Raw genomic sequence first — 8,034 nt, forward strand, 5'->3', positions numbered from 1 at the left:
GAGCTTTCCTGAGGGCTGATCCAGGCTGAATTCTGACACCAGTACTTTTCCACTCATCAAAAAAAAAAAAAAAAAAATCTGATAGTATCTTTGGATGGGCTGGTTGCGTAGCCCCTTGCTATGAAAGAAAGAAAGGAGAGAGAGTGAGAGAGAAAGAAAGAAAGAGAAAGAAAGAAAAAGGGAGGAAGGAAGGAAGAAGGAGGAAGGAAGGAAGGAAGGAAGGAAGGAAGGAAGGAAGGAAGGAAGGAAGAAAGGAAGGAAGGAAAGGAGAAAGATATTCTTTTTTCCTCTGATGGTAGGGCTTTATTTTCCTGGACAAAGAATAGTTTGTATATACAACAGACTCCACTAGCCAATTATGGGCAGAAAGAAGGGCTACAAGATCAAAACCTCGAACATTGAAATGATTACCTGGGTAGGTATTCCCACGTTATTCCCAAGTTCATAAATAAGGAGACAACCACATTGTCCAAAATTTGACTCTCCAAAGTTGCTTGTACAGAAACCCTTTGTGGTTACAGCAAGTTCCTTTTCTGCTGTGAAGTGGGAATCGATGTAGTAAGTGGCCCATGGGCTCTCTTACTAAACTTTGGTGAGCTGTGTTAAAACAAAACAAAAACAGTTTGAAAGTTGAGAGCCCCGGACCTTACTCAGCCACCAATAAAGATTGGCAGCTGCACCCCCAAGCACTTGCCAAAGATTACAATTCCAAGTTGGCTGTCATTAAATATTTATTAAAATGCCACTGAAAAGGAACTTGGGGTTGTTCAAAATCCATGCGGTCCAGCATCTAGGTTAAGCTAGATTAGCAGACAGCTAGGTGTCTGGGCTGAACCGTATGCTGCCCCATCGCCCGCACCCGAGTTCCAGCAGAATTATTTTACCATATATTGTGCTCTCCACATTGTACTTCACTGTGTTATATATGTTATAGGTAATACACACCTATTTTACTATAGATTGTGCCAACTTTCACACGACAAAACAGAGCCCTCTATGTGTTGTTTGGGTCCCTCATACACGTTTATATTATTTATGACATCACACATCTCGTGGCTCATCCATAGTGGGAATGTATTCTATAATCATCTGCCCCCACATTCAATCAATTTCTTTTCTCTTTCTAATATTTTACATATCCTGGAAAACCTTTCTACTAGGTATCCAGAGTCCAGGGTCTTGACACTTAGCGGGCATAAATATTTGTTTAAAGAATTAAAGGTGGGGGCGCCTGGGTGGCTCAGTCGTAAGCGTCTGCCTTCGGCTCAGGGCGGTTCAGGGCGTGATCCCAGTGTTGTGGGATCGAGCCCCACATCAGGCTCCTCCGCTATGAGCCTGCTTCTTCCTCTCCCACTCCCCCTGCTTGTGTTCCCTCTCTCGCTGGCTGTCTCTCTGTCGAATGAACAACTAAAATCTTAAAAAAAAAAAAATTAAAGGTGGAGTACAAATAAACTATAATTATAAAGGGTACAAGTGAAATTATAAAAGTGGAGTCTAACTGAAGTGCATTCATTTCTCCCATACTTGGGTCCCCCAACACGCATATGTAAAGCTGTCGCTCGTCCCGTGTACACTCATCAATTAGTTAGAAACCGCTCCTGTGCTCTTTCGTGAGAGTATGGCTCCTTATCTCATTCCATTATTCACTCCTTGAAGACAGAAAGCACAGCATTTACTTCTGTGTACTTTGAACAGTGCTCTGCACACAATAGATACTCAATAAATGCAAATTAAATGAATGAATGACCAATGGCCTGGATGTGTGACCCAGGTTTTTGGGACTGAAGGGGTCATTACCCCATAATTCTGGTGTTATTATTTAGAGCCAATAGCACTTGGTGTATTCATTTCTATCTTAATAGCTGTTCACCTTAGGTCATACTGCCCACAGTAGTGATGGTAGGCCCTTGCTTTTTCTCCTAGGCACCTGTGGTAGACGTCTGTTCCTTTTGCTTGCCCAGCATCCACTCCTCCTTCTGCTCTTAATGCCATCATGGTTTTTCTTTGGAGAATGAATTCTCCCCCACTCTCAGAGCATGTGGTTCAGTTGGCGTATAGGCACGAGGCCCGGGCCTGGCCAATCAGAGCAGTCTATCTCCCTGGCCACAGTGATTGGTCCTGGGATGAAGTGATGACCAAAGCCATGACTGAATTTAAGCCCAGGACTTTGTTTTGGAACTGTTGGACACAGAAGTTCTCTTTTTCTTGTTGGACTTACCAAGACAATAGGACATAACCCTGTAGCCATCAAAACTACCATATTGGAAAAACTTAATTAAATGAACACACACACACACAAATAAAAAATATAAATGAAGAAACACTGAGTATCTAAGAACCAAGAGAGGAATACAAAACGAGTCTTGGGCGCCTGGCTGGCTCAGTGAGTGGAGCATGCAACTCTTGATCTCAGGATTGTGAGTTCGAGTCCCACATTGGTTGTAGAGATTACTTAAAAATGAAATCTTTAAAACAAAACATAAAAACAAAATGAGTCTTGATGACAGTGGGCCCTGGATCTAGCTGTGCCTGAACACCAGTCTGAATTGAATTTTGTCAGTGCAACGAAAATAGTTCAAACTGACACAGCATTCTATTCTCATTATATGGTCCCTTCCTAGGCCATGTTTATGTTCTAAGGGTCGTAATCAGAGGCTTTGTGCTTACAGAACAACACTAGGAGTGGGAGCTAAAATATTTGTGAAAACTTATCCCCAGTCTACCATGATTCAATTAAGAATAATTTAAAACTCCAAAGCCACGGGAAAAGTACAGAACACTAAGCTGAGGGAGAGGAGTTCTACACACAGATGTTTAAGCAGGGCAAGCAGGGCTGTTAAGAGCTGTTCAAGGTGGCAAAGGGGCCAGTGCTGTTCTTAAGGCAAAGTGAGGTGAAGAGAGGAGGCTGCCAGGAATCGGGAAGATAACTACAGGGACCGACTGAGGAATATCTAAGAATAGTCTTACCTCCTTTAGTCTAGGTGATGTTTCCACTTCTTTCACCCACTAACCCATTACTATTTCTCCAACACAAGTAACGACCAAGGTCTCACTCAGGCCCCAGGAAAAAGACAGAAATAACCCTCTGGCCATTGTGGGAGTTATTTTTTCTGGAGGAGAATGAGATGGGGAAAGTAATCCTTCCCTAGGAACTGATCACAGAGACCTGCTAAGCCCAGATGGATACAGAGGACTTCTACAGGCCAAGAGCCCAGTTCTCTCTTCTTTAGGTCAGTTCTTTCTCGGCTTTCCACCCTCCAGGTTTTGTCCAAAGATCTCTGCTAGCTCTTGCAGGCAAGGTTTATGTTGAATGGGTTCCAGTGGTGAGGTCATCCTAATGGAAGGTTTCCATATATGACATGCCTCTGCTGCTGCGCCCAAGAGCATTCCCAAGGCCCTTTCACTGATGCTGTCCAAGAATAAGATCTTGGCCGAATTCCCACATTGAAGGGGCAGTGGAGCTTTGGTTTCTGAAAATAGCAGGCATTGTTCTTTTTGTTCAATTATAAAAGCAATATTGTTCTCTGTAGAATATTTGGAAAATTCAAAAAAAGTATAGAAGGAAAAAAAATAATCACGCCATAATTCCTTCATCGGTGGATAACTAGTATTCATATTTAGATGTGATTCTTTCTCATAGTTTTATGAATACACGTACCCACGTATATTTTAGGAAGGCAGTGTTGTGTTGTGGTTAAGTGTGGGTTTGGAAGTCTAACACCACTCATTTAGGGTTCTGCGGTCTTTGGCAACTTATCTCTTTAAGTCTTAACTCCTTCAACAATAAAGTTTGCTAATTTTTAAATTAGTGTACCACAAGTATAATATTTTAACTTACAGGTATTTTAACTTACGGGTTTAAAATAAGAGCTATCTGGTCATAAAATTTCCCCCAACATCCTTCTTTCGATTTTGAAAAAATGGTTATTTCACTTATTCCAGATTAGTTTTAGAATATTTCCCAGTTAAAAAAAATGAGGGGGGGGCGCCTGGGTGGCAGGGCGGTTAGGCGTCTGCCTTTGGCTCGGGGCGTGATCCCGGCGTTATGGGATCGAGCCCCACATCAGGCTCCTCTGCTATGAGCCTGCTTCTTCCTCTCCCACTCCCCCTGCTTGTGTTCCCTCTCTCCCTGGCTGTCTCTATCTCTGTCGAATAAATAAATAAAATCTTATAAAAAAAAAAATGAGGGGCACCTGAATGGCTAAGTCGGGTAAGCATCTGACAATTGATCTCAACTGCCTGTGTTGAGCTCCATGCTAGGTATGGAACCTACTTTGAAAAAATTAGATTTTTGTAGCCTTGCATTTAAATTTATGGATCAATTAAAAAAGAATTAACATCTTTAAAGCACTAAGTCTTTCACTCATGGAATATAGCATATCTGCCTTTCCATTTTTCTTCATGTCCTTCTATAAAGCTCAATGGTTTTTTTCCTGTAAGTTTTGCACATTTCCTGTTAATTTTGTTCCAAGATATTTTATAGTTTTGGTTGCTAGGATGAAAGAGATTTTTCCCCCCAACTGCAACTGGTCATTTGTTTGTTTGTTTCTTTTTTTAAAGATTTATTTGAGATAAAGAGAGTGAGCATGAGCACGAGTGGGAGGGAGGGGCAGAGGGAGAGAGAGGGAGAAGCAGACTCCCTGCTAAGCAGGGAGCCTGACACGGGGCGATCCCAGATTCCGAGATCATGACCTGAGCCCTGAGCTGAAGGCAGACGCCCAACCAACTGAACGACCCCAGTGTCCCTAACTGGTTGCTTCTTGAACTAGGAAAGCTATTTCAGAAGTTTTATAATGTCTTTTAGTGGACAATTGCTGCTCTTTATTAGGTCTAACCATTTTTCAGGATTAACTATCTCTAGAATACTAGGTAGATAATTTGCAGCCAAGAACTATGCCTCCTTTCCAATAGTAAACTCTTTCTCCTACTTCATTAACATTGGCTAGATTATCCTTTCAGGACACCATGAGATAATAGTGGCTAGAATGGGTCTGCCTTATCCCTGACATTCTTTGTTAAGAATGATGCATGTTGGGAGCACCTGGGTGGCTCTGTTGGTTAAACATCTGCCTTTGGCTCAGGTCGTGATCCTGGGGTCCTGGGACCAGCCTGCATTGGGCTCCCTGCTCAGTGGGGAGTCTGCTTCTCCCTGTCCCTCTGCTCCACCCCTCCCCTGCCCATGCTGTCTCTCAAATAAATAAATAAAATCTTAAAAAAAAAAAAAAGGACCGATGCATGCTGGGTGTGTTGAATCACCATTTTACACAATATTGTATACCCGAAAATAATGTAAAACATTGTATGTTAACTCTACTAGAAGTTAAAAAAAAAAAAAAAAAGAATGATGCTGGGTGTTTTCTCAGATCTATCACGTTAATGAAGCTTCTTTTTTTCCCCTAATATTAGGGGAGTTTCAAAAATAAAGAACAAATGTTGATTTTCATCTTCAAATATTTTATTACTCATGAGAGACTCTAAGGTCTGTTTTTTTCCATTGACCTACTTCTGTGAAATATGATATTAGTGGATTTCTTTCATGGGGCCATCGTTATGTTCTCAACAAACTCACCACATGCATCAGGGCTCTGGAGCTGGGCAGACCTGGGTTGCCATCCTAGCCTGCCACTTACTAGCTGAGTATCATGGGCAAGTACTAACGTGTTCTAAGTTCTAATGCGTCAAGGGATGGACAACAAATGCTGGTAGTTAATGTTCCTTTACTATATTATATTGATAAATTTGTTAGTGCTTTATTTAGGATTTATGCATCTAAGAGCTTGGTGTGAAGTGTGTGTATGTGTGTGTGCACGTGATTTATTAGGTTGTGTTCATAAAAATGAGTTACGTTGATTTTCTTATTTTCCTATGCTCTACAACAGTTAAAACAGTAAGAGGTATTTATACACCAAAGTCCACAGCAGCACTACTCACAAGAGCCAAGAATGGAGGCAACCGAGGAGTTGATCAATGGATGAGTAGATAAACAAAATGTGATAAAAACATAAAATGGAATAGTATTCAGCCTCAAAAAGGAAGGAAAGTATGACACATGCTACAACATGGGTGAACCTTGAGGACATTATGGTAAGTAAAACAAACCAGTCACAAAAAGACAAATATTGTATGATTCCATTTATATGAGGCATCCAAAGAAGTCAAATGCATTAAGACAGAAAATAGAAGGGTGGTGACCCTGGGGTGGGGGGTGGGAGAAAGGAGAGATGTTCAATGGGTACAGAGTTTTAATTTTGAAGATGCAAGTTCTGGAGATCTGTTTCACAAGAATATGAACATACTTAACACTACTCAGCTGTACATTTAAAAATGGTTAAGATGGCAAGTTTTATGTTATGTGATTTTTTTTGCCACAATAATAATTACTTTAAATGTAAATGGGAAAAATTCTCCAGTCAAAAGACATAGAGTGGCTGAGTGGATAAAAAGACAAGATCCCTCTATATGCTGCCTACAACAGACTCACTTCAGATGTAAGGACATACACAGATTGAAAATGAAGGGATAAAAAGAGATGTGCCGTGCAAATTGAAACCAAAAGAAAGCTGGGTAGCTATACTTATATCAGACAAAATGACTTTAAAACAAAGACTGTAATAAGAGATAAAGAAGGACATTACATAATGATAAAGGGGTCGATCCAACAAGAGGCTATAACATACATAAAATATTTACGCTGGCAACATGGAAGCATCTAAATATATAAAGCAAATATTAACAGATCTACAAGAGAAATAGACAGCAATACAATAATAATAGAGGACTTTAATACACACTCACATAAAATCCAGACAGAAAATCAATAAGGAAACATCAGCTTTAACAAAACTTAGATCAGACGACTTAACAGATATATACAGAACATTCCATCCTAAAGCAACAGAAACACATTCTTCTCAAGTGTATATGGAATACTCTCCAGGATACATCATATATTAGGCCACAAAACAAGTCTTCACAAATTTAAAAAGACTGAAATCATACCAAGCATCTTTTCCAACCACAATGGTTATGAAACTAGAAATCAATTACAAGAAAGCAACTAGAAAATTCACAAATATGTAGAGATTAAACAACATGCTACTGAAAAACCAATGGATCAATGAAGAAATCAAAAGCAAAATCAAAATACACCTTGAGACAAATGGAAATACAACCTACCAGAACTTACAGGATGCAGCAAAAGCTGTTATTAGAGGGAAGTTCACAGTGATAAAATGCCTATTTTAAGAAACAAGAAAAATCTCAAACAACCTAACTTTAGACCTCAAGGAACTAGAAAAAGAAGAAAAATGAAGTCCAAAGTTACTAGAAAAAAAGAAAATAAAGATCAGAGCAGAAATAAATTAAATAGAGACTAAAAAGATATATAAAAAAAAAACCCAATGAAACCAAGAGCTGGTTTTTTGAAAAGGTAAACAAAATTGACAAACCCGTAGCTAGATTCATCAAGAAAAAAAGAGAAAAGGCTCAAATAAATAAAATCAGAAATGAAAGAGGAGATGTTACAATTGATACCACAGAAATACAAATTTGTGATCACAAGAGACTACTACGATCACACATCAACAAATTGGACAATGTAAAACAAATGAGTAAATTCCTAGAAACATACAATCTTCCAAGACTGAATCATGAACAGAAAATCTCAACAGACTAATTACTAGTAAGGAGATTGAATCAGTAATTTAAACACTACCTACAAACAAAATTCCAGGACAAAACAGCTTCACTGGTAAGTTCTACTAAACATTCAAAGAATTAATACCAATTCTTTTCAAATTCTTCCAAAAAACAGAATAGGAGGGAACATTTCCAAACTCATTTTACAAAGACCAGCATTACCTGATATCAAAACCAGACAAGGACACCACATGAAAAAAAAATTAAAGGCCAATTTCCTGATAAACATAGATGCAAAAATCCTAAACAAAATATTAGCAAAGTGAATTCAACATTACATTAAAAGGATCACACACCATGATCAAGTAGGATTTATTCCAGGGATGTTGAGAAAAT

The 8,034-nt window shown here is 39.3% G+C and overlaps 1 long non-coding RNA gene across 2 annotated transcripts in view; it reads right to left on the reverse strand.

Moving 5' to 3' along the window:
• Positions 1-8,034, reverse strand: part of LOC103671395 — a 14,195-nt gene extending 6,161 nt beyond the window's left edge. The window contains exons 1-2 of one of the 2 annotated variants that reach the window (XR_570878.2): positions 7,995-8,034; positions 412-597 (exon numbers count right to left, since the gene is read on the reverse strand). This is a non-coding gene — a long non-coding RNA (uncharacterized LOC103671395). Of the gene's footprint in view, positions 1-411; positions 1,313-7,994 lie in introns of those variants that run through there. The other variant, XR_570877.2, reaches the window with a different exon arrangement.

Source organism: Ursus maritimus, unplaced genomic scaffold (assembly GCF_017311325.1).
Source record: "Ursus maritimus isolate PB19 unplaced genomic scaffold, ASM1731132v1 scaffold_6, whole genome shotgun sequence".
In the NCBI taxonomy this organism is placed as follows: domain Eukaryota; kingdom Metazoa; phylum Chordata; class Mammalia; order Carnivora; family Ursidae; genus Ursus; species Ursus maritimus.